Consider the following 22,839-nt stretch of genomic DNA (forward strand, 5'->3'; position numbering starts at 1 on the left):
AAGTATAAGTCAAGGAACATAGCACACTTTGTAAAAGCTGACTATTAAAGGATATCGAAGAGGAAAGAAAAGATCTAATCTCAAAGCTTAAGGGAATGCACACCATTTAGATATCACCATCTCCTGGCTGGCTTGCTGATTGATGACAAGAGCTACAGATGGAAAAGGTGGAAGTGAAATGGAAAGCTGTCCAGCACTTACACTTTCCAGACTGTCAACAGCTCTTCTCTATTACTTTTTTATGAAGTTGTTTTTTGTTGTGTTTGTTTGTTTGGTTTTGTTTGGTTTTGTTTGTTTTGGTGGTGGTTGTTGTTGTTTTTCAGTTTCCCTAGGAAGATTTGTTCATAGCTTTAATTTCTAAGAAACAACATTGAAAGAAGAAAACGAAGAAAATGGAGTTCTTCTCTGCTCCTGAATTCAGTAAGGACCATGTCATTGACTCCCATCAACCTCACAGGGACCCTCAGAGAACAGTTGCAGCAGGTCAGCACAATTAAGAGACAGCTTCTTTCCAGGCTCTGCTGTCCAAAGTTCAATTATGAACCAGAAGGGCCCGTCTTTTTACAAGATCCACACACTTCCAGATTGATGCTTTTTTCTCTTAGCTCCAGTGTCGTTTGGTCCCAGGCTGAAACTCAATAATTCCCTCAGATCAGCTTGTACAACTGGGCAAATCTCACTAGAGCTAGGTTTTTAAATACAATATTGTTTTTCTTCCTATTCCTTCCCCTCCTATCTTCAACAGCCAGTTATGTGCAAACCGAACTTCAAAGAGAGTAAAAAGGTTTGACAGAGATCTGAAGCCTAACATAATATCTCACCAAAGCATTAAGCCTCTCGAGCCTTTTGTAATAAATAAATGGCATACTGTAAAACACAAATGAGCATCACTGCGGCAGTGATTTCATTGTCCCAATGGGGGACCTGTGCCTGGCACAAGGCCAGCTACGTAATTCAATACTGAGAGAGAGCACACAAATGGACCTCAGGAGGAGGATCGATTTTAATGTAATCCCATCTACTAATCAAAAGAGACTCAGGGATTAACATTCAGTAGGAAATGTCTGCTCAGAGTTGTCATAGTTTATTGATAAAGATAGCTTTGTTTTAATTAAGAAACAAAATGCCAGTTCCAGGTCTAATTTTAGCTGCAAATAATCAGCTATTGATGATGTGTCTGGCTGAATTGTTTCAATCTGCCCTAAAATGTTGGTTTTTTAACTAGATCAGTCAGTGTGGGTTGTTCTTTTCATACTGCAAGGAGAACCCATTCTCATATTGTCTTCATCCTCTAGGCAGGAGTTGCCCATAGTTTCCCATTTTCCCAATTTGGAACACGTTGCTGGCCCAATGTTAAACCTGACTCATGACTCTCCATCCACCACTACCTAACCACCTGCAAGACAGTATCCTGTTTTGTCTATCCTCTGTCATGTTGAAAGCAGCAAGCTGATATGCACACCTCAAAAGGCCAGATAACATCTCAAAAGCCCAAGCAATATGTGCCCATTAAGGTTATTTCCTCAGAGAGAGCAGAAAACACCATACCTGGTCTAGGCTGGGTCACTTTTCCAAGAGAATCAGAACTGGCTTGCTTATTCACTGTCTTGTCTACGCTTATCTTTCAAAAAACACAAGTCACACAAACAGACATTTTCAGTGGATCACAGCAACCTGACACACACTTTCATGACCCACAAGAAGCTTCATCCATCAGTGGGACAGTGCTTGGAGAATATGTTGCCCACACAGGTGGTACTTCCCCCTGAGTCTTCAAAAGCAACTACAGGCCAATGCTTGGTTTTGTAGGATGGACAAACCTCTTCTGATCTAGTGTTGCAACACACAAAGAACAGTTAGGCTGAGCAGCAATATGGGGAAATGCAGGGTGTTTTGTTGCAGTGGGATCTAGAAAATTATTTTGCCAGTTTCCTTTGTTCTGGGTTTTCCTATCTAAAAAAAAAAAAAGCTGCAGAGTTTTGCTGCACACCAAACACAATGAATCCTAGCCTCTGAAGATCTCGGGGACAAATGAAGACTCTCTGAGATAATTTCACCGAATCTTGGGCTTAGACCCAGGTTCAGAACTGATTTTTGCATCTGGAGTGTCTGTCTGTAACAGGCCACAGATGCAGATAGTTTCCTCACATTAATCTTAAACACTGAAACTTGAATGTTTGACTCAGATCACAGTGTGTTCCTATTCCAAATGTTGTTGTTCAACAAGCTACATACGAGTAGTCAAACCAAGGTGCAGGGACTAAATCCTACACTGTACTCAGCCAAAACACATAGCATCACAGCCAGACCAATCCTCAGCTGGTCTCACAGTTCTGCTGTTCGGACAGGTTGCTTTCAAGGTGTGATTTAGCTTAAAGGCTCAGGCTTTACTTTTTTGACAAGCATTCATTTGCCTCCATCTCCCTGCTGCGGAACTGTCAGTCCAAACTTACCCCTGCTCATTTCCCAGGCCTGCTGATAGCTCTTTATTCATAATTTGCCAGTAGAAAGTACAGGGCCTATTCCCCTCCCACCCACTTATTTGCAATCAGCGGGTGCAACTATGACTCATCCATTGCTAATATAGACTTCAGAGACCCATTCAAGGAGTTTATTAGCTGTTCTCACAGTAGCTGTAGCCTTCGTGTTTAGTTGCAACTATTTAGAGAGAAACAATTTTAAAGGTTGCCATTTTCTTTCTGTTCTTTCCCTGGGTTAGAAGAGGTTGGGGTCCTTCCAGAAGACAGATGGCAGGGAGATAAGAATATGGTCCTACCTGGCAAAACTGGTCCCCTCCTCATTAAAGGAGGTCTGGATGGCTAGAACCCTATAAGAGAAGAAAGAAAGATTGGAAAGAAAGTCCTCTTTCTATGTAAAGATGCTGAGATTTTGGAGAAACAGAGATTGGTTACAGGTTGGAAGGAAAGAGAATGAAAATATGGAGAGGAAAGACAGTGAGTGAAAGGAAGACCATGAATGATCCAGCTTCTTTTACCAGAAAATAAAGCAAATTCAAGTTCACCTAAGATGAAGGGGGTATGGATATCAGTACAAATGTGATATCTATTTCTGCATCGCTCCAATTGCTTTCAGGTCCCTGTTCAACACTCAGATCTGAACAAGCTTCCAGGATGCAGAACTCCCATACTGCTTCCCAGAGACAGAGTCATGAAGCCAAAGGAGGGAAGGAGTTGAGCATCTCTTATGAGACAAGCATAAGGATAGACCCACCTCAATATCATCCTTCCCAAAATAGATGAAAGGGGAGAACTAAGAGATTTAATTCTGAGGGTAAAGGAAGGAGGACAGACAGGTGTTACCCTCCAAAACCAGAGGAGGCAGGTCAGCACAGCTTTTTATCTTGGTTAATGAAGAGAAGAAGTAAAAGGAAAGCAAATACCTGGGAGCCCTAACAGTCAGAGTGATGGTTTGTTGGGCTTAACACTGAGATGAACAGAAATGTGGCAGGTTCCCATGTAGGGACAACAGAGACAAGGAGAGAGGAGCCTACTCAGCAGGGAGTGAGAGAGCATGTCCATGGAACTGAAGATGAGGTCAACTCTATGATGTGCTGAAGCACCACTGAAGTCAGGACCTGTTCCATTCAGGGATTTGTGCCTGGGCAGATTAGCACAAAGTGGTAATGGCACAATTCAATTGCATGGAGGTGGCTATGGAACTACTTCTCTTGTTTCTGTGGCAATTTGTGGTATGGGGGCATGGAGATGAAAATTGTCCCAAAGATTTCAAGAAGTCCATTATGTTGAGTCATTTTACATAACTCTAATTCTATCCTACATGTGAACTAGGAGGAGTCAAAGAAGATGCTGGCAAAGAAGAAAAATGAGGGGGGACAAACTGTGAAGGGACATTTCTAAGCTGGAAGGGAAAAAAGAAAAAAAAAAAAGAAAAAAGAAAAAAAAAATGCCTATTGGAGTTTGCTACCTTTAGCCTTCCTGTTTTCAACTTGCCATTTTAGCAATGGGCTTTTACAGTCACAGCTACATGGTAACAGCAAATATTAAGTCCTACTATGGCACAATAGAGATTTTTCTTGAGAAACCACTGAATGTTTTAATCTGCTGTGGTAAAGCAGATGGGTCTCCTTCAAGCGCTGAAGAAGAGACTGCTAATAATCTGTTTATGACAGGACAACTTCACTATGCAGGTGGAAGAGAAAAATATGTTTTCAGCTTTGTTTTCTGTTGTCACAAACATCTTATTTCTCTACGTACGTACGTACTGAGACCCAGCATTCTGCAGTGCCTTTACGTTTCCTCCCCTCCATTTTCAATATGGAATTCACTGTTCTTATTTCCTACACATTGTACAAAAGGAATTATCACTTGTACAAAAAAAAAAAAAAAAAAAAGTCCGAGGAAGTTAATTAACAAGTTGTTTCTCTGAAAAAAAAAAATCTTGCATAACACAGTATGCAACACCGAAATCAGGCTTTCTGGATGCTTTTAACAAGGAAAGCACTGTGACATTTAAAAAGCGAATCAAAATACAGATAACATTCTGTCTACTAAAGTCAAATGTTATCTGTACTATGACCTAACAATTTCAGCACTGAATAAAACCCAAAAACCTACAAATATCTCTACATAAAGACAGGAGTCTATGAATCAAGAAATAAATGTCAGAGTTCATCTTTTGACTTCAGAGTACTGGAGACAAATACGGCACTCAGCTATGCAATAGCAAGACCAATGACAGAGGTTTCAATGAAAAGTAAAATTAATCCTAAAATTACTAACTAGACAAACTGTATTTCTGAGACAAACTGACAAGGTATAGACTGGATGGGTGGTCTGCAAAATGGGTGGGAAACTGGCCCACAGGCCACACTCAGAAGGTGGCGGTCAATGGTTTTTACTCAGGCTGGCAGCCTGTAACAAGTGCAGTCCCCCCAGGATTACTACTGGGTCCAACACTGTTTAGCATCTCCATAAATAATCTAGATGACCAGACTGACATCACCCACGCCAAGTTTGCTGATGACAGTAAACTGGGTGGTGAGGTGGACACATCAGAAGGGGAGGCATCCAACAGAAAGGTCTGGAGAGGCTGAAAGAGTGGGCAGGCAACAACTGCGTGAAGGTTAACAGACAAATGACAAGTCTTGCAGCTGGGTTGACACAACCAAAGATCCCAGGCTGGGATCCACAGGCTGGGAACTGTGTGGCTGGGGAGCGGCTTTACTGAGAGGAACCTGGAGGTTCTAGTGGACAAGGAGCTAAACATGCATCTTCAGGGGCATTACTAGCAGATCATCCCACTACTCAGCATTTCTCAGGCCACATTTGGAGTACTGTGTCCAGTTCAGGTCCTCATAACTAAAGCAAGGCATGGACATATTGGAGAGAATCATCCAAAGAAGGGCCACAGAGATGATCAAAGCAGATCTGGAGAACCTGCCCAATGAGGTAAGACTGAAGGAGACTTTCTGACTCTCTTCTCCCTCAAGAGGAGCAGGGTCAGGGGGAACCTCATCACAATATTCCAGTACTCAAAGGATAGCTACAAAGATGACAGAGGCTCACAGTGACCACATGGAGTAGACAAAGGACAACTATTCTGATTTGCACTGGGAGAGGTTTCATCTCTGTATAAGAAAGATATTTTTTACTGTAAGAGCCATCAATCACTGCAACAACCTCCACAGGCAAGTGGTAGAGTCCCCACCACTGGAGGTTTTCAAGATACAACTGAGCAGTCTGCTACATGATCTCATTTCAGCTCCATTACCCACAAAAGGTTGGACTGGGTGATCTTCTGAGGTCACTTCCAATTTGGGCTGTTCTCTGATTCTGTGGTAATGAAAAGTTATAGAATGGCTGGTTCTGTCATAATTTCCCTCAGATATCATGTGATGCAAAACTCAATATGATGGGAATCTTTCATTTTTTTTCAGCCTTTGTGTCAGCACCCGTGAGATTTTAAGATCATCCTATAGCTGCAAATATTTTCATTGGCTGTAAAAATGAGCAGTACTTTTCCCTCTTTCTCTCATTTTCTTTCTTTAAATTCGCCTAAGCCTTGGTCTCTGCTTTTTGTTAGCTTTGCTGGTTGTTTGGTTTTTTGCTGTTTTGTTGGTTTTTGTTTTTTTTTTTTTTTTTGCAAGCGTCATGGTTTAAGAGTATGTTTTAATCTACATTCAATGTATTGCCTTTCGTAGAATGCTATCTTCCTTTCACATTTTGGAAAAGAATGAAAAGAGACAAATGTGAATCCCCTTATTATCCCAGCTACTCAACAGTTAGCTCTGCAGAGCACTACTGCTCCCAGCCTGGCATATCAGCTACCTTGCTAATACCAAAACCAGTGATGAAAACCCTTCCCCATCCAAGGGGACACTTTTCAATTAATTTTGTAAGAGCTGAGAACACTATTACCTGGCCCATTCACAGCTGAAATAACATATTCCTTCTACTCAAATTCAAGGCATAGAAAAGTCTTCCTATCACTAATAATTTTGGTCATTTGTTTGTGAAGCCCGCTATTTATGATGTGGAGTCCATAAAAGACAAAGACCAGATTAAAGTGCACAGTTTGGGAGATGTCATGCTTCTGGTAAGACACAATAATGTTTTGGAGAGCACACCCATGGGATCTATAGCAAGCAATTCTCCAGCTGTGAGTGGGTGGGTATTTGTGTTTAGACTCAAAATGAAAACCCTGTATTTCCCACAAAATAACATTTTTTGACAGGAATAAAAATATTTTTATGGATCTGAAACACTGTTTTTCAGTGAATCAGCACATTTCATTTCGAGGTTTTGGGTTTTTTTAAATGTAGGGTTTTTCCTAAAATAATTTCAATTTGAAATTAAAAAAAATGTTTCAAAATAAACTAAACCCTGAGCTTTCCAACAGGATTACAGGACACTTAATTTCCAGCTTTTTTGCAGTTTTAGAATACAAATACTTCCCACAGGTTGATGTTAATTTAATGAAAACATTTTTAATTGAAAAATATTTCACTGTGAGGAAAACAAAACCAAAAACCAACCAATCAAACAAAACCAAACAAATAGAAAACCAAAAAAAGTGCCACCAAATATGATTAATTCTTATATTCAGAAATAATCCTCATTCCAGTTCTTATGCAGCAAATAGCCTATTTACTTCAGAGGTATTTGTTTCCTGAGATAACCATACATGTATAAAGGTTTTCTGAAGGATCTCCCCTCAAGTGGTGAGAATTTCTTTAGAACCCAGCTAGGGCTATGAATCATCCAAGGTACTTCTCTCCATTGTACATTATTTTGTATTTATCAACAGATAATTTCATTTTCTTTCATACAGCTTTGTTAAGTTTCCACAAGCCTTGCCTAACCGTAATACTTCTGCATCTCCTATCATCTTTATTACTTTGTTGATCATTAAATCAATGATCTGGAGAAAAAGGATGCATTCAACACTGATTTGGGGCTTACAGTAGATTTGCTGTGACTTGACAAAGATTCATAAACACAAGAAGATAAATAGTGTACTTAAAATTAAAAGGAAGGAGTTTGGACTCTGTCTCAGCAGTTCCATTGCTCCAGACTGGAAGAGAAATAATTTTGAAGCGAATAGTTTTGGTTCCTCGTGACAACCCATCCACCTAACCTGCAAATCCTACTGAAACAATCACAGAAGTCAAGTGAACAGGAGTCATGCAAGACCTTGTACTACATTGCACAACAGTGGAAGAAGAAGAAAATAAGCATTTGTCTTCTCAACATATTGTCAGCAATGTCTGGGACACAAATTTCACCAGCAGCTACAACCACTTACATCAGCAGCTGCAGCAGCAAAGTATCTCAGCCTCATGCCTGCATTGTGAGCCACAGTGGGTGAGGACACCACAGGTTGGGCTATCACAGCAGGTCCCCCAGCCAGAGAGTGGCTGCCATGAGAGACACTGGTGTACAAAGTGTGGTCCTTGGAAACAGAGGCACACTGGCTGTATCCAGGTTGAGAGGTCTGTGAATGGGGTGGAGGAAGATAGGCATGGATCTGGAAACTAGTTTATCATCGTCTGGATTTTTCAATTTTTTTTCTCAATTCTACACACCTCAGATTTAAGGTACTCATCCGGCATCATACTGCTGCTCTCCTTGACTTCAACCAGAGTCAGAAAGTCTTGTAGTGAACAAGTCAGGAAAAGGTTACAACAACATTAAAAGTTTAGGCTCCAGAGTGACTGAAGGAAAAGTCCAGGTGGAAGTCCTGGAAAAGCCAACAAGGGCCAAGCATCAGCATGGTTCATTGTCACTCTAGTGGCAGTTGTAGGAAAAAGGCCTTAAGATGCACTTCATTTTATATGGTTGTTGTTTTCCTTACTACCAGACATACTTCATCCCTCCGGGAATCAAGTTCCAACTCCTTTTCTCTCCCCACACAGAAAAAGCCATTACGGTACAAATATGATAGTCATAAATAAAAGTGTTGTCTGCAAAGAACTGCTGGTGAATAATGGAAATTTCCTCCACCAAAATTTCGTCTTTTTATTTTTTTCCTCCTAATGTGCAGCCATAACATCTGCAAACATCAGAAACATGTATATTTTTTTTAAGAGAAGCTGTGTGTTTCCATAAGTGCACCCACACAAAGCACTAAATTACTCCTCCAAACCAAGGGTACTGCATATCTGAACCACTGCAGAGGTGCACTTAAGCTATTCCCGAACAAGCTCTCTCACAGGCAAGGGAAGGATGACTTTCTGCTTGGGCTAAAGGGCCCTACCCAACAGGACTGAATGTCAGGGATGTCCTGGTGCAGTTGGGCACATATCTAAGGCAGCGATAGTTCCTCTGTTGTCCAAGGTGGCTCATTGGGTTTGCATCCTCAAAGTCCAAAGGCATTTCCCAAACATGCCACATTTTTGTCAAATATGCTGATTATTCCCTGACTACATTTTACCACTAAAATCCTTCACTACACATACTCTGAAGTAACATTAGTGGCTCCTTCACCATTCCGCCACTGTGGTAGTGCAGCAAGCAGTCAGGAGTCCTAAGTAGGACATCATAGAGAGGAACATGATAGCAGATCAGAGGAAAGGCGATCTTGCCTTGTGAAACACCAGAATGGACTGGAAACCTGAATGACAAAGACAAGTCACCATCCCTGGAGGTATTTAAGGCGTGTAGATGAGGTGCTTGGGGACACGGTTTAGAGGTGGACTTGGCAGTGCTAGGTTAATGGTTGGACTTGATGAACTAAAAGGTCTTTTCCAACCAAAATGATTCTATGATTCTATATGTGCCCTGCTACGAAGAAGATTGCTATGCCACACATCTTGGGAAACCTACAAACAAATGACAACGGTGCCTGGAGAAGAGGGATAAGGTTCGGGATGTCCATGCACTGTTCAATATTTTAGCAGGAAATAAGATTGGATACACTTGGTAAAATGACAGACATCTACAGTGTAAATGGCTGTTTCTCAATTACTTGTCCAGGTTCCTTTTTATACAGCAGAAATGAAGTTTGAGCATGATCTTTCTATCCTAAAGTAGGCATTTTTAAAAAGTTGTCTGTGTAGTGCCTTAGAAATACCTGTTTCTCTGCCCTGTCCACAAAAAAAGAAAGCTGTTACCTGCTTTGGATGAAGTTGATTCCACTGCAGATCACTAAATTAAATTCCACCCATAACCAGGGTCTCATATAAAATGCAAAGACTCATGGGTCTGTATCTTCTCATACATGAACTAGCAATAGCATTTCTGCCTGGAATCCTTGCATAAAAAGGTGGGTGTATGGGGGTGTGGGGGAAATAAGGCTTTATTGCAGTTCCTAGATTGAGTGACTTGTCCCCAAAACCAAAGGGAGAGACATGGCATTCATCCTTACTCCAGTGATCCGGCTGCATAAACTAATGTCTTACAGAATTAACTAGACCCATATCCCTCCAATTTTGTACTTGTGCGACTGTAAGAGGAAATATTCTCACCCAATGCAAGTCTGTACTCCACAGTGGAAGTAAATGGAGCTGCATTACCTCCAGAGAGTTTAATGCCAAAGGCTGGATTAAGACAGAAGAGGATTTCTGATAATAAGACCATCATCCTCAACACAAAGCACCTGCATTTATAAAATGTATCAGAATAGAAACTATTCATAACAAAGATTCACTCCACCACTCACACTGCACAGCTAGTGTTATATACCAATTTCAGATCTTAAGACTAAGAAATACTGTTCTTTCTAGCCAGAATAGGCTGTAGAGATTCTGTTGCCAACCATAACATATAAAAGAACCTATAAAATTACAGTCACACACTAAGGCTTATGTTTCACATTTAACTTAATGTTTATCTTGTCAGGAAATCCAGCTAGACCATGCCAACTTTTTGTTTCATTCATGCTGTCTTCAAAATCATCTGCTGTTGAGGGAGGAAAAGGAAGGGGAGAGAAAAGAAAATGCAAGAGAATTATCCAAATATATATTAAAAAAAAAAAAAGGATAAAATTCAAGTTAATCTCACAAATCAGTCTCAAAAATGAAAGCCTTGTACAAAAGACTCCATCAGGAACAGCATCCACCTTTGCTTCTCTCCCATGGATTGAAGTCATCATCTCCAGCTTCATCTGGAATATAAACAATTATTCTAAAATCTGCCCTTTGCACATCTACAATAGGAAGAGGACACTATGACTTCTGATAAGCCTTATTCTGCTGAAAGGCTTTGTGATTTTTGCTGCTGATGAAGTCACCTTGACATGCTACAGACCTGGTATCAGCCACACTCATGACAAAAACCAATTGCAGCTTGGGCAAAAGTGAAAGAGTGAAATGTCAGCTGCTTCTTTCAAAATTACCTAAATATCTGCATTTCCTTCACATTAAGAAAAGCATTTCCTTACGTAAAACACAGCCTACACATCTAAATAATTCATTGTGATGAATTATTTACAGAGAAGTGGACCCAGCATGTTTACAGCTCCCAAGTTGTTTTACAAAAGAGGAAACATTTATATAATTGGTCCTCAAACTCTTTTTCAAATGTTCTTATGATGAGAGGTTTCTGAATATCAGTGGCACTGGTCCTGAAATCAAAGCTTCTATAAACTGAGCTTTTGGTTGGAAGATGGGATAAGGAAATGACTAAGGTGATCTTTTCTTGGTAATTGGTGATTATTGCTGCCAAACAGATGATTCTTCCAAAAGTCATCCTGTAAGCCTTGGGTTATCTCAGGTATGGTAAAAGACATAATTAAATCACTGACCTGAGGCATTATCTTCCAGAACAGTCATCTGCCGTGTACAGAAGCAGGGCAAGCCAGACCCATTTCACTATAAACGTCAGTGCCTTCCCCCAGCAAAGCATATTCCAGAAGTCCCCAGAGGAAGCCATACGTGCCTGGGAATAAACCTGCCCTTGACAGCTTTTGACAAGTTCATCTTCACCTCTGTCATGCTTTGCATTCTGTTCTCCTCTCAGAGACTCTGCCAGCTTCCTCTGGGTGTCTCCACAGTCAGAAGTCCTCATGGAAATTCTCTTTGCATGTGCTGTCAGATCACCTCTGTTTCTCAAAAACAATCTCTCTCTGAAAGCTCCTCCCGACCATTTAAAATCTTTTATGGACCACCCATAGATGGGTAGAAACCTGGACTGGATAAAAACCTGAGAAAGCTGGTCTGATCCCACAGGTGACCCTGATTTGAACAGGTGATTGGAAGAGAGGTCCCTTTCAACCTGGCTTATGCCATGAACCTATCCCTTGAACAAAAAATGGCTTTTTGATATTCACTTCTCGCAAGAGTTAGTCAAATAGCAGTCTCAGAAAGATGCTCCCTTTATCTAAAGTCTACACAAAAGGCATCTATCACAGGAGAAACAACCTCTGCATTTTTCCTGACCTCTCTGCAGCTTATCCCCATGACTCCAAAAAGCCTCAGATGAGACACAAGGGAGAGTGATGACCTCAGAATATAATACAAAAGGAAAACAGGCAGAAGAAAAGCTCCGGTGCACTGAGGAAAAGGCTTGGCTCTAGGTTGAATCTTTTAAAAACAGTTCTGTTAGCTACAGTTCTTCATACAATATGGTGCCATCTTCTGCTCTGAGGGAAACACTTGTGCTGGTATGGTGAGCAGACACCTGACTTTGGGAGGGGAAACAAGGCAGAAGTGCTGATGCAGCCACCTGTATTCTTCCTGCTTGCAGGTGTGGTGACCAAAGTAGCTCCAGGCATGTCCTTGCCCACTCCTATCCCAGCCACAGTTGTCTCTGTATTCAAACCAGCCAAGGATTTCCGCCACAGCCAGGGTTTCATTACACGTGATGCAGAAATTCCCAGTTAGTGCATCTACCCCTTGCTTCTTGTCTTCACTCTTCCAGCACTATGTTGTGTTTGTGTCCTTTATCCAGGGACAATGTTTCATCACTTGTGCCCAATACAGGGAGTTAACTCCCTCTTTTCATTGAGCACCTTTCTTTTTCTGCAGTGTGTTCCTCATCTTTGATCTGCCATCTGACAGTGCAGCAGGTATTCCGTGTTGCAGTGCTGATTCTGGCATTAGATGTGTCCTGCTTTGATTTAACTAACCTATTTCAGGGTCCCACATCACCACTATATCTGGGCAACCCTTAGTGTATCATCATGGAGACTTAAAGATCATAGCAACAAAAATATGTACATGATAAATCAAATTTCACCTTCATCAAGCCCAAGTTGAGAGGTTGGTCATGCCTTGAGGGGCTGTAGAGAAAAATGGATAAATCTCTTTGGACACAAACAACCCTTACACAGCAAGAGAACCAAGGCTTATAATTTAGCAGTGATCTTGACATCTGCTGTTTATGCCCAAGTAGGAGCATAGAGCAGGGGAACAGAGTAGCCATGGTTACATGCCTGTCCCTGCTGCAGGTCACTCCTGCTTAGTTGGTTACTACCACGATCACATAGTCCCACCCTAGCACAAACTGGCTTCCCAAGTCATTCTACATAGCCTGTTTCACCCTGTGCAGTCTGCTTATGGCTCTGGAGAATTATTAACTTGGCGAGGATACTCATTAACTTGCTACAAGAGACCTTGAACATCTGAGGTTGAGTTTGGCGCTCACACAGGTGGGTCACCACAAAGCATTGCTGTTCTAGCAGCTGCCAAAAACAAAGGAAAGCCATTCCCCCACCACCAGAGGCCAATGTGTGTTCAGCATGTGCTGCTGTAGGCAAGAGGGTTATGCCATTGTGTATTTTTAGTTCAACTAGCAGTGACTATTTCTGCATTCCAATTTCTGATGCTGAGTTATCCCACCTTCTGTTTCTCGATTAGGGTATTATTATTAGCTACACTAAAGCCATGAGCTTCTCAGCACGGCAAGTTTAATAAAGCATTAATGTCATCCACTACCAACGCAAGTCACCTAAGAAAACAAGGCCTAATTTACAGTGCTACTAAAAATTAGCAAGAATCTGCTGATCATTCCTCACTATGTTTTTTTCCTTTTTTTTTTTTTTTTTCCTGAACAATCTTTCTTCCCTCTGCAGACAAAGGACTGATGCAATCTAAAATCTATTCCTCTCATTCGCACCATAAAAGACAGAACACATCTAAGGGCTTTTCACGTTACATTTTAAAATTATTATTCCTCTTCATTTTGGGCCAACCTGCAGATGTTGACTGCTTGCAAAAAAGTGTAACCTTGCTGGAATAATGTCTCTCTACTTTGTTCCTCTTTTGCCTCTGAATGTCCCTGACTTTGCTGCTTGGTTTCCCACACAAAGACAAATAATGTTCTGGTGGTCATGGTGTCCCAGGCTGAAAGAGCAGCATTACTTTGATCCACCTATGACAGCAAACAAAAGCTTTTTGGCTGATGGGGTTCAGACTTCCACGCTTTTGTCAAACAACCATCTCTTCACAGCCTTGTGCATTGTCTTTCCTTCTGAAAAGACTTTTGAGCATTGGGATGAATCCTGCTGTTTCTGAGGTCAGTGGCAAGCATCCTATAGCCTCCAGCAGTGAAAGGGCTGAGCAGCTCCAGAGCAAAACACTCTAGAACATAACACAATGCAACTTTATTTTTTCTAACGTCTAACCTGGCAAGCTGTACCCTCACACAGTTCAGCTCAAACACAAATGCAAAGAGAGAAGGAAACAGAGATAAAACAGTGAGGAAACACAAGCAGAAAAGAGAATTTTTCAGCTGAGATTTTAAACCCATGCAGGCAGGCAAAGAAAATAAATAAGGATGTGCCGTTGCACTGTGTAGAATAGATTTATGCAGTGTTGTGTACTGTAAGAAGAATCACTTGCAGCAGCAGAAACTGCTCAGGTCTGGTGAAATCCATCTGCCTTGTCCTACAGAGATCCTCATTTCTTAAGATAGGGGATAGTTGGGTCCTAATAGCACAGAAGAGCTGTGCAGGTGTAAGCCAGTACCTGCTGAACGCAGTTACTCCATCACACAGAGGGTGAGCAGTCGCTACAGGTACTGGCAGCTAGCAAGCCTGCATCACAGGCTCAGAACCTGTGGCTCAGAGTCTCAGTCCTCTTCAAAAGCCAGAATAACTGTAAGAACTCAGATTTTGTTAGATTGCACAAATCCAAATAAGTGGCATAAAATAGTGTGTTTCCCCACCGCCACTAAAACACATGGGAAGCTTTCTTATGCAAACAAAATAATGTCATCAGTTGTTTCATGCAGACATCCTCAAAGCTGACACCCACAAGCCAAGGGCATGTTTAACTAGATCACAAGCTTACACCATCTACAAGCATCCTCTGCCCACAATAAGGTCAAGCCAGAGCCACTGAGAAGAATGAGAGACTATCAGTGGAAAGGAGAAGAGAATACAACAAGGATGGAAATTATCATACTGAAATACTCCACTTGTAGAGGACTCAGGGGAGGGAAATACTGGTTCTTTTGCTCTGTTCTCTACAAAATCATCCTCAGAAAATAGGATTGCTTTCCCTACTGCCACAGTGATTTTGGCAGCATGGGCTGACAAGTTGACACAGATACAAACAATGTTTCACTCAAGCCACAAACTCCAAGTAATACTCATGGGGTTTTTCTGGGCCATAATAAAATAATGGAACACTGCTTTCTAGCCTCAGAAATAAATACAATGTTAGCAACATGTTAGGAACTGAAATTACATGTTAGAAGATGCTGGCAGAGCCAGACTCATTTCCAGTTGCCCAGATCTGGATAGTAATAAACCGGGAGAGATTGTTTACTTAACTAGCTGGACAAAGAAAACACCTGCTGTTTTCCAGGCTGCTAAATGGTGGCATCAGGGTCCTAATAGCACGAATAGTCTCTACCAAGCAGTTATATTAAAAAAATCCCACTTGTCATTGTGGTGCATTCTGTGAATCATTAAAAGCCACACTGTTACCAGGAGGTCAGAATTTTAAATTTCCATGCAAAAGTGACAACTAGCAACTTCTATGATAGCACTGCTATGCATTATCAACACAGGTTTGTGGTATAAAAAGTCATATCTGCAATTCCTTCTTTAAAGTCCAATAGGATGCATAAGGTTTGATCTGTCTATATAGCTAAGAATAAATAAGAACAACTGTAGATAAACATATCTACCAGACACAGATCAGAAAGTACAAAAGCAAACATTTTGTAAATATGTATGCCAGCAGTAGGTCATACTGCTGCTTTGCCTGTCTTACATCTGTGGTCCTAAGGATAAGAAAACACAACAGATATCAAGGATGTGTTGGGATATTGCATCTACCTACAGTGCTTCATGTGAAGTAAGAGCAGTAAACTGTGGATTCTTCTGTGTCCATGGAAGATGAACTTAGATTTCTCTGTGGATGTCAGCAAAACCAGAATCACTCTTTACCTGACAGAGCCATAAAAATGGATTGGTTTGTTACTGAAACATAGTCACATCTGAGGTGTGGGGGCTCCAGACAGAAAGAAACCACATCTGCACCTGAGACAAAAACAGAAATGCTATCAGATTTCTTGCAGATTTGTAGGAGGACCAGAGAGAGCATCCACCTCCCTCCAGGGGGTTATCTTTTGATCTGCAACAACACATAGGTGGCGGCAACATTTGAATGTAGAAAATTAATAAATTCTCACTTTTACACTTTGTTTGGACTGCAGTGAAACAGGGAAGTGGTAAAAGTGCTGAATAACAGAGTTCTTAACATTGCAGGCACTAATAATAGCATTAGAGTGAGAATAAAAGAATGTCTTCTTGGATTTGGAAGATTTGGAAGAAGTCAGCTTCTGACTCACTAGCACAACAAGTTGATATCAGGCATGTCATGCTGTTGACCTTCTAAAGTAGGCTCCGATCGGCCAAGTAGCCACAACTGGTCCTGGTTGTTTCAGCCCATTACCTCCTGGAGCAATGTTAGCAAAGGTCATGCTACATCACAGACCCTAGGCGTTTTGCAGCATGTCAGACATTGCCAGTGTGCAAGGAAGGGAACTGGGTACAGAGAAGATCAGAAGAAATACACACTAAGAGAGATACCTGCACTCTTCATGCTGTTAGACACAATTCCTCAATGCCTTGTAGCTGTGCTGCTGGGAAGCACAGACTCAGTCTGCTCACCAAGCTGGGGTGGAGGGTTTAACCCATGAACAAGGAAGCTGACGGACCCCAGAAGATGCTGAACAAAGAGACGAAGAGCTGCCACTACTAAAACAAATAGATTAGAAAGGAGTCACAGTCTTCCAAGTGCTAGTGAGGGTATATGCTAGGTGGACAAAGATCCATGTTACATGAGCATGGGTATGATTCAGACTTGAGAAGAACCTGACAAGGCCAGACTGACCCATCAAGTAGCTGAGTGTTGGCAAAAAAAAAAGGTTATTTCCTTATCAGGTAATGATAAAAACTCCTGCTAATTTCAAGGGGACCAGATAGGGAGTGTCCAGTTTCCTAAGTAAAGATCTCACCCTTCCCCTGTTCACTGTGAAAACTTTTATTTTCCATGATTACATGTCTGTCTCATTAAGGATCTTATCTAGCCAATCACCATGCAGTGTAAAGGGAAAAATTTACACCATTGCAACAGGGGAAATCACAGACTGTGATTATTGAAAGGAGTCATAAACAGCAGTTTAAGCATAGCCTCAAAATAAAATTAATAGCATTGCTAAACAAAACATAAGGTACAGCATTCGTCATTAAATCATCTCTTGCCTCAGGTTACTACAAAGTAGGATCTGGAAAACCTCAGCTTCCTTATTAAAACAAACAAACAGAAAAAAAAGCCTTGGGTTCAGCATTTCAGAAATCCCTGTCTCAACCTGTTGGCAAATGCTGACTTTTGAACAGCAACTATTGTATAAATCTTCTTTTGTTCTGAGCTCCAAGATACCCAGTGAGTGGCTAATGAAAATAACGATTGGGATTTTAAAAGATACTTAGTAATATCATTAGATACAAAAATAGCTTTTTTTTCCTTAGAACAGTGCTAGGGAACAGCACTAAGTCAGCATCAGGAGAGCAGCTGTTAACAGCCGTGCACAGAGCAAAAAGAAAGACTGTGTTTCCTTCCGTTACTAAACAAATAAAATACAATAGAACAAGTCGTAAGGTAAAATGAAAAAAATCTCTCCGAAGTTTTCCAGTTTAAGCAAGGGACAGAGCTGTGGAGGTGGGGAGCACTGAGCACTATAAATTGGTTATCTGGGGTGGGGAACATCTTTGCTCTTGGCACTGAGACCAGATTCTGTGCCCCTACTTTCCATAAACAACCAGCCCTCCACTGAGGGTTTTTATGGCAAAGTAGCACTCACAGAAAGATCAGCCTTTCTCAGAGCCATTTCTAAGAGAAGTTTTGCTGTCCCATAATAATCAAAAGTCTGTGTATGAGTTCTGGATTCCTCACAATCATCTGCCCACAGCTAGCAGCAAAGTAAGACTTGCAGGGTGGTAATATGTAGCCCCCAAAACCCTTTGACCTTCAGTAATTTGCTTGTGCTGATGACAGAATCACTGCCTGATGCTTTACTGAGGTTCCCCTTGATTATACGTTTTACATCTTGGCTTCACATATAAATAGGATTTTGATTTTGCCTCTGACGTCTTGGTGCCAGCAGTATGATCAGATTTGTGCTCTATTTACAGGTATTTTTATTCCCTCTCTGTTGTTAAGAAAGTTGTAAGATTTAAATATTCTCTAGATTTCAAGTAGACACCAAATCTCAAGCAGAAATACACTCTGTAAATGTGTCCAGGCTTATCTAGTGTCCTCACGACTACAGCCCTACAGTGCCTCAGTTTAATTAACAGAAGTATCCAAAATCACCATCATCAGCTAAACTTAGTGTCTGTAAGCATTGTTATTAATACAGATCAAACAGCCCCTTGTAGAGAAGACCTGTTGTGATGTTAAGGTCAGGTTCCTAAGGAAATTATTTTGCAAATCAAAGCACCAGTTCCAAATACTTCTTTATGTTTTCTTTTTCCCTTTCTCATCCTATCAAGTTCCCTTGGGATAGGCTGTAATTACCAGGTAATTTTTACCATACCTCTGCATAAGAACTGAGCATGAGGTTCTGCCTACCCAAATTCCTTGTTTTCTCATAGCTTGCAGGAGGAGGATGTTTATAATTAGAGAGAAATATGGGCCCAATTCTGCCTTCTGTTCTATACCTATAATCTCAATTATCTTACAGCTCCTGATGATTTTAGGAGGATATGCAGTCAAATAGCCAAACACAGGATTGGAACCAAAAAGCCCTGCAATTTTCAAATCAGGTTTAATCTGAAAGACAGGTGCCTTTTAGCTTTTACTGTATTACTTAGTACTGGGTCATAACAAGATTGTCCCCACAGTATAAATAAGAAGCAGAATTATAACTATATTGTATTATGGGACAGGTTCAAAAGCCTTCTTTTAAAATACTCATGAACATTAAAACCAGCAACATTTCCAGCCACAGAGACAAGGAAGATTTGGGGAGGAGAAGGGAAGATTGGGTCACCAGACAGGGAGAACAGGGGTTGAGAGAGGAGATAGAGGCAGCAGCAGCAGCAGCTCTCTGTCTCCTTACTGCTGACTAAATAAATAAAGAAATGCACAGAAATAGTTACGTGGAAGTGGAAAGAGCTCTCTGCAGTCATTACATAGCAAACACTTACCGCTTGGCTTAAACTTACTTCTTATTCTCTCCCCCTTCATGCTCCTCAGGCATGTACGCACTCATCCACATATATTTGCCTGCACAAGGACGCTCCGTGGCTTTGGATTTCTTTTGTCTTTAAAATGACAAGGACTGTCCTCATATGCCTTTGGATTAGAGCTATTCTTTCTACCTTTTTAAATGTACCCAGTACATGTTTTCTCACATACATATTAAACAAGCGTCTCTTACTGCCTGGCCATCACATCCACATCTTTATGAAGATTTCATTTTTTTTTTTTTCTTCTTAAAAACCGTGAAGGTTTAAGACCAGTATTTTCACAAATATATGTATACACATATATTTACAGGTATGATTGTATTAGGATTGTAATGACTTAATCTGGCTTTAAAGCACTTAAGGTAAAGGTGCCAGTTGTGGACTACAGTGAGGTTTCTAGTCTTGGCTTTTCACACACCTTTCTGGTTTATAGCTCTGCTGAATATGAGAGAGATTTATTTGTAGAATGATCAGAGACAGAAGTGTGTGACCTTTTTTTTTTTTTAAGGGTTATTAATGACCATGTCGACCTTTGCACTGCTGCTGCTGCTCACTTTTATTTCAAAAGCACAGCCGTTCAACACAGTTCCCCAGGCACCCCATTTTCTACCGACCTTTTGAATATTATTTATTATTCCTTATGTATCTGGGTAGAGGAGAGGGAGAGGGACAGGATGGCAGAGACGTGAAACACGAGCCAGAAAACATGCTTGCCTTGAATTGTCATCACACTGCCGTTGGAAGGAGCGAGCCAGAAAAACTAGCAACAAACACTCGCACGCAAACACACGCCAGGCACACACCACGTCGGTCACGGGGAGTTTGCGAGCAGCCCCGCAGCTCTTACCTGGGTTGTCTGGGATCCCTCTGCAGTCAGTGCACCACCCTTAGCTCCCTCTCCCCTATTTTTCCCCCCTGTGGGGAGCAGCGGGGCCGGTGCAGGTGCTGTGGCGGGGTGACAGTGCAGGTAGGGGACAGCAGGCAGCTGGCTGCAGCCTCGGCTGCCGGGCTCTGGCTCCTGCCAGGGCTGCTGCTGCTGATGATGATGCCGAGGAGGAGGAGAGCCGAGTGAGGAGGAGGAGGATGCTGGCGGTGATGCTGTTGCCATGGTTACTCAACTCAGTGGCAGCAGCGGCGCTGCTCAGCGCAACAGCTGCCCCAGCGCCCAGATCTCCTCGGCACCCATCACAGCCAAACAGCTCTCGATATACAGACACAGGTATCAATATTTCACCCCAGAGCCCTTGCTGAGGCACAGCGATGGTGAGGAGGACGGAGGTCACTCCCTGGTGCGGTGCCAGGTCTCAGGGAAAACATATGGACCGACGCATCCGAAATGTTTGCATTCTGTACTTGTGGTTGAAGAGCTCGCTGCCCTACAAAGGTCAAACAGCAGCTTCTAGGAAGGAGGCCTGGGTTCCATTTTTTGGGGGTGCTTTGCATTTTTATAAGGAATCAAACTAAATAGGAAAACCGAGGAGGGGAATAATTTTCAAAGTTCCTGTTTTGACGCAATTTAGAACTTTTTCTCTTTTAAACTGAAGGTCAACCCTTTTTCTTTAAAACATGACTTAAAAGTGGGATTTTACTGCCTTTTTGTGTAAAGGTGTTTTTTGCATAGAGAAATCCCCTTATAAGCCAGGTCTGTTTGAGAAAGAGAATTGTCTCTTACCACAAAACAGTGAGAAAAACCTTCCTGGAAGGAACCCTTTTACAGAACCCAGAACACTAATACTTTCACGCCTAACTGCATGAAGTAAACAAGCTGAACTTTGCCTTTCTCTAGGGATCTGAAAAACAAGAAGGGAAAAAGACCTCAGGTGGACAGGCTGCCACATGATCAAAATGCAGAGTCCTAACTGAGAGAGACATGTGAAATCAAGGCATTCGGTTGCCATTTATCTACCAAATATGCAGGTCAGGAGGCTCGCATTGTGCTCTGGAACATCACAAGACACAGCAAGGTCACAACGCTCAAATGTCACTTCCATCCAAAAATGTCAGTGCAAAGCTGCATAACGCTCATGAGCCGTGACAGTTCTTTCAAGTGCTGGTACCATTTGCAGGACATTGCAAAACACTGTATAAAACCTACTGAAAAACTGAAAAATCACTTGTGGAATCTTTCTAAAGGGATTTGCTTCCTACTGACAGAGCTCTGCTTGCAGCCTGGATGCTGCAGAGGATATCACTCTATGAGCCTGAGGCACCAAGAAGACACACTGGGTGGTGTTCCCTATGAAAGTATCAGACCTGGAGAAATAGTTATAGGAGATGTGGTGGCAGCACAGCTTCTCAAGGTATTCTAGAAGACAATGTCTCCACACTATGTTCATTTGAAGTGTCATAATGTGATACATATCAAGGCATTTTTCTGTATGTCTCATTACTATAGGAGAACCTGAAGTCACCTACCCAAGTTGCATTTTGCTCCAGCCAGCTTACACTGTCAGACTTCCTTGGAGTAGCCTCCAATTTCCTAGTCTCCATGTATCTTATAAAACTAGTCATCATATAAATCATTTTCCCCATAGGTTTTTTAGTTAATATTCTTTTAGGCAACAATTCTGATGTTCACTCAGAGACTACATGGAATAGTTGATTCAAAGGGCCTTTCTACCACTCAAAAATATATAAGAAACATGGTATCTATTTTAGTCTTTAAAAATGTCATGCATGTAAAATTAGACAGTCCTCCAAACTCTTTCTTAAGAGCTAAGAAATAATATTTGGTGCATGCATGGACCAGGGGATTCCCTGCTGTAATTTTGGGTGCAGGGGGAGAAGATTGCATTCCATTAATGATTATAAGGGAATCCACTTCACCCACCCCATAACTAAGTAGCTGACAGCAAACCCCGTGGTTGTTCTGAATAGATCACTCAACCACAGACAGATCTTATTTCTGCTAAATCAGGGAGCCTAATGCTAAATGTATCTGCTGAGGTATGTGTAATCAGCTTGGAATTTTATATTTTCCAACTTTGCTTATTAGGGCTATTTTTTGAGGGCTGCATCTCTGATTTCAAGAACACACATAAGAATAGCAGGAGACAGTTGGCCCCATTGGCTTCGGGTGCTTCAGTTCAGAATGGCTGCATTACATCACTGAGGATCTACCCACCTTAATATTGTTGTTGGTGCTAGCCTGCAACACTGAGGAAAAATTCAACCCTTAAGGGCATGCAGAGCCCACTAAAACCAATGACTCTTATAGCTCACTGTCCGGACCCTGCAGAACTCACATCTTCAACTGTGCCAAGGGAGTACAAAGTGGATATAAAGCTCTGACAAAACAAAACCTAAACAAAACAAAAAAAAAGGTGAAAAAAATTCATTTGACATCAGTCAAGCAAGGAGGTCCTGCATGGTGGGATCAATGACTTGCACCAGTTCACTAGGGAGATAAGTCATAGAATAATAGAAGTGTTTAAGTTGGAACAGACATTTAAGATCATCGAGTCCAGTTGTTACCCTAACAATGCCAAGTTCACCACTAAACCCTGAGCACCACACCTACACATCTTTAAAATACCTCCAGGGATGGTGACTCAATGACTTCCCTGGACAGCCTGTTCCAATGCCCGACAACCCTTGTGGTGAAGTAACAAACCTTTTGGCTACAATCCTATGACAATGTGTAAAGCAAGTTGATTTCTTAAGTAGATATGTTTCTATGAAGAAAGGACACCTCACACTCGCATTTGACAGAAC

At 41.6% G+C, this 22,839-nt stretch overlaps 1 protein-coding gene across 12 annotated transcripts in view; it reads right to left on the bottom strand.

Moving 5' to 3' along the window:
• The window catches only part of FAM135B (family with sequence similarity 135 member B), a 274,657-nt gene that overhangs the window by 195,227 nt on the left and 56,591 nt on the right, over positions 1–22,839 (bottom strand). The window contains exon 1 of one of the 12 annotated variants that reach the window (XM_065054473.1): positions 19,973–20,356. The exons of 10 other annotated variants lie outside the window; for them this stretch is intronic. The gene's annotated coding sequence lies outside the window, so the exon portion shown is untranslated. Of the gene's footprint in view, positions 1–19,972; positions 20,357–22,839 lie in introns of those variants that run through there. One more of the 12 variants, XM_021298851.2, reaches the window with a different exon arrangement.

Source organism: Columba livia, chromosome 2 (genome assembly GCF_036013475.1).
Source record: "Columba livia isolate bColLiv1 breed racing homer chromosome 2, bColLiv1.pat.W.v2, whole genome shotgun sequence".
In the NCBI taxonomy this organism is placed as follows: Eukaryota; Metazoa; Chordata; class Aves; order Columbiformes; family Columbidae; genus Columba; species Columba livia.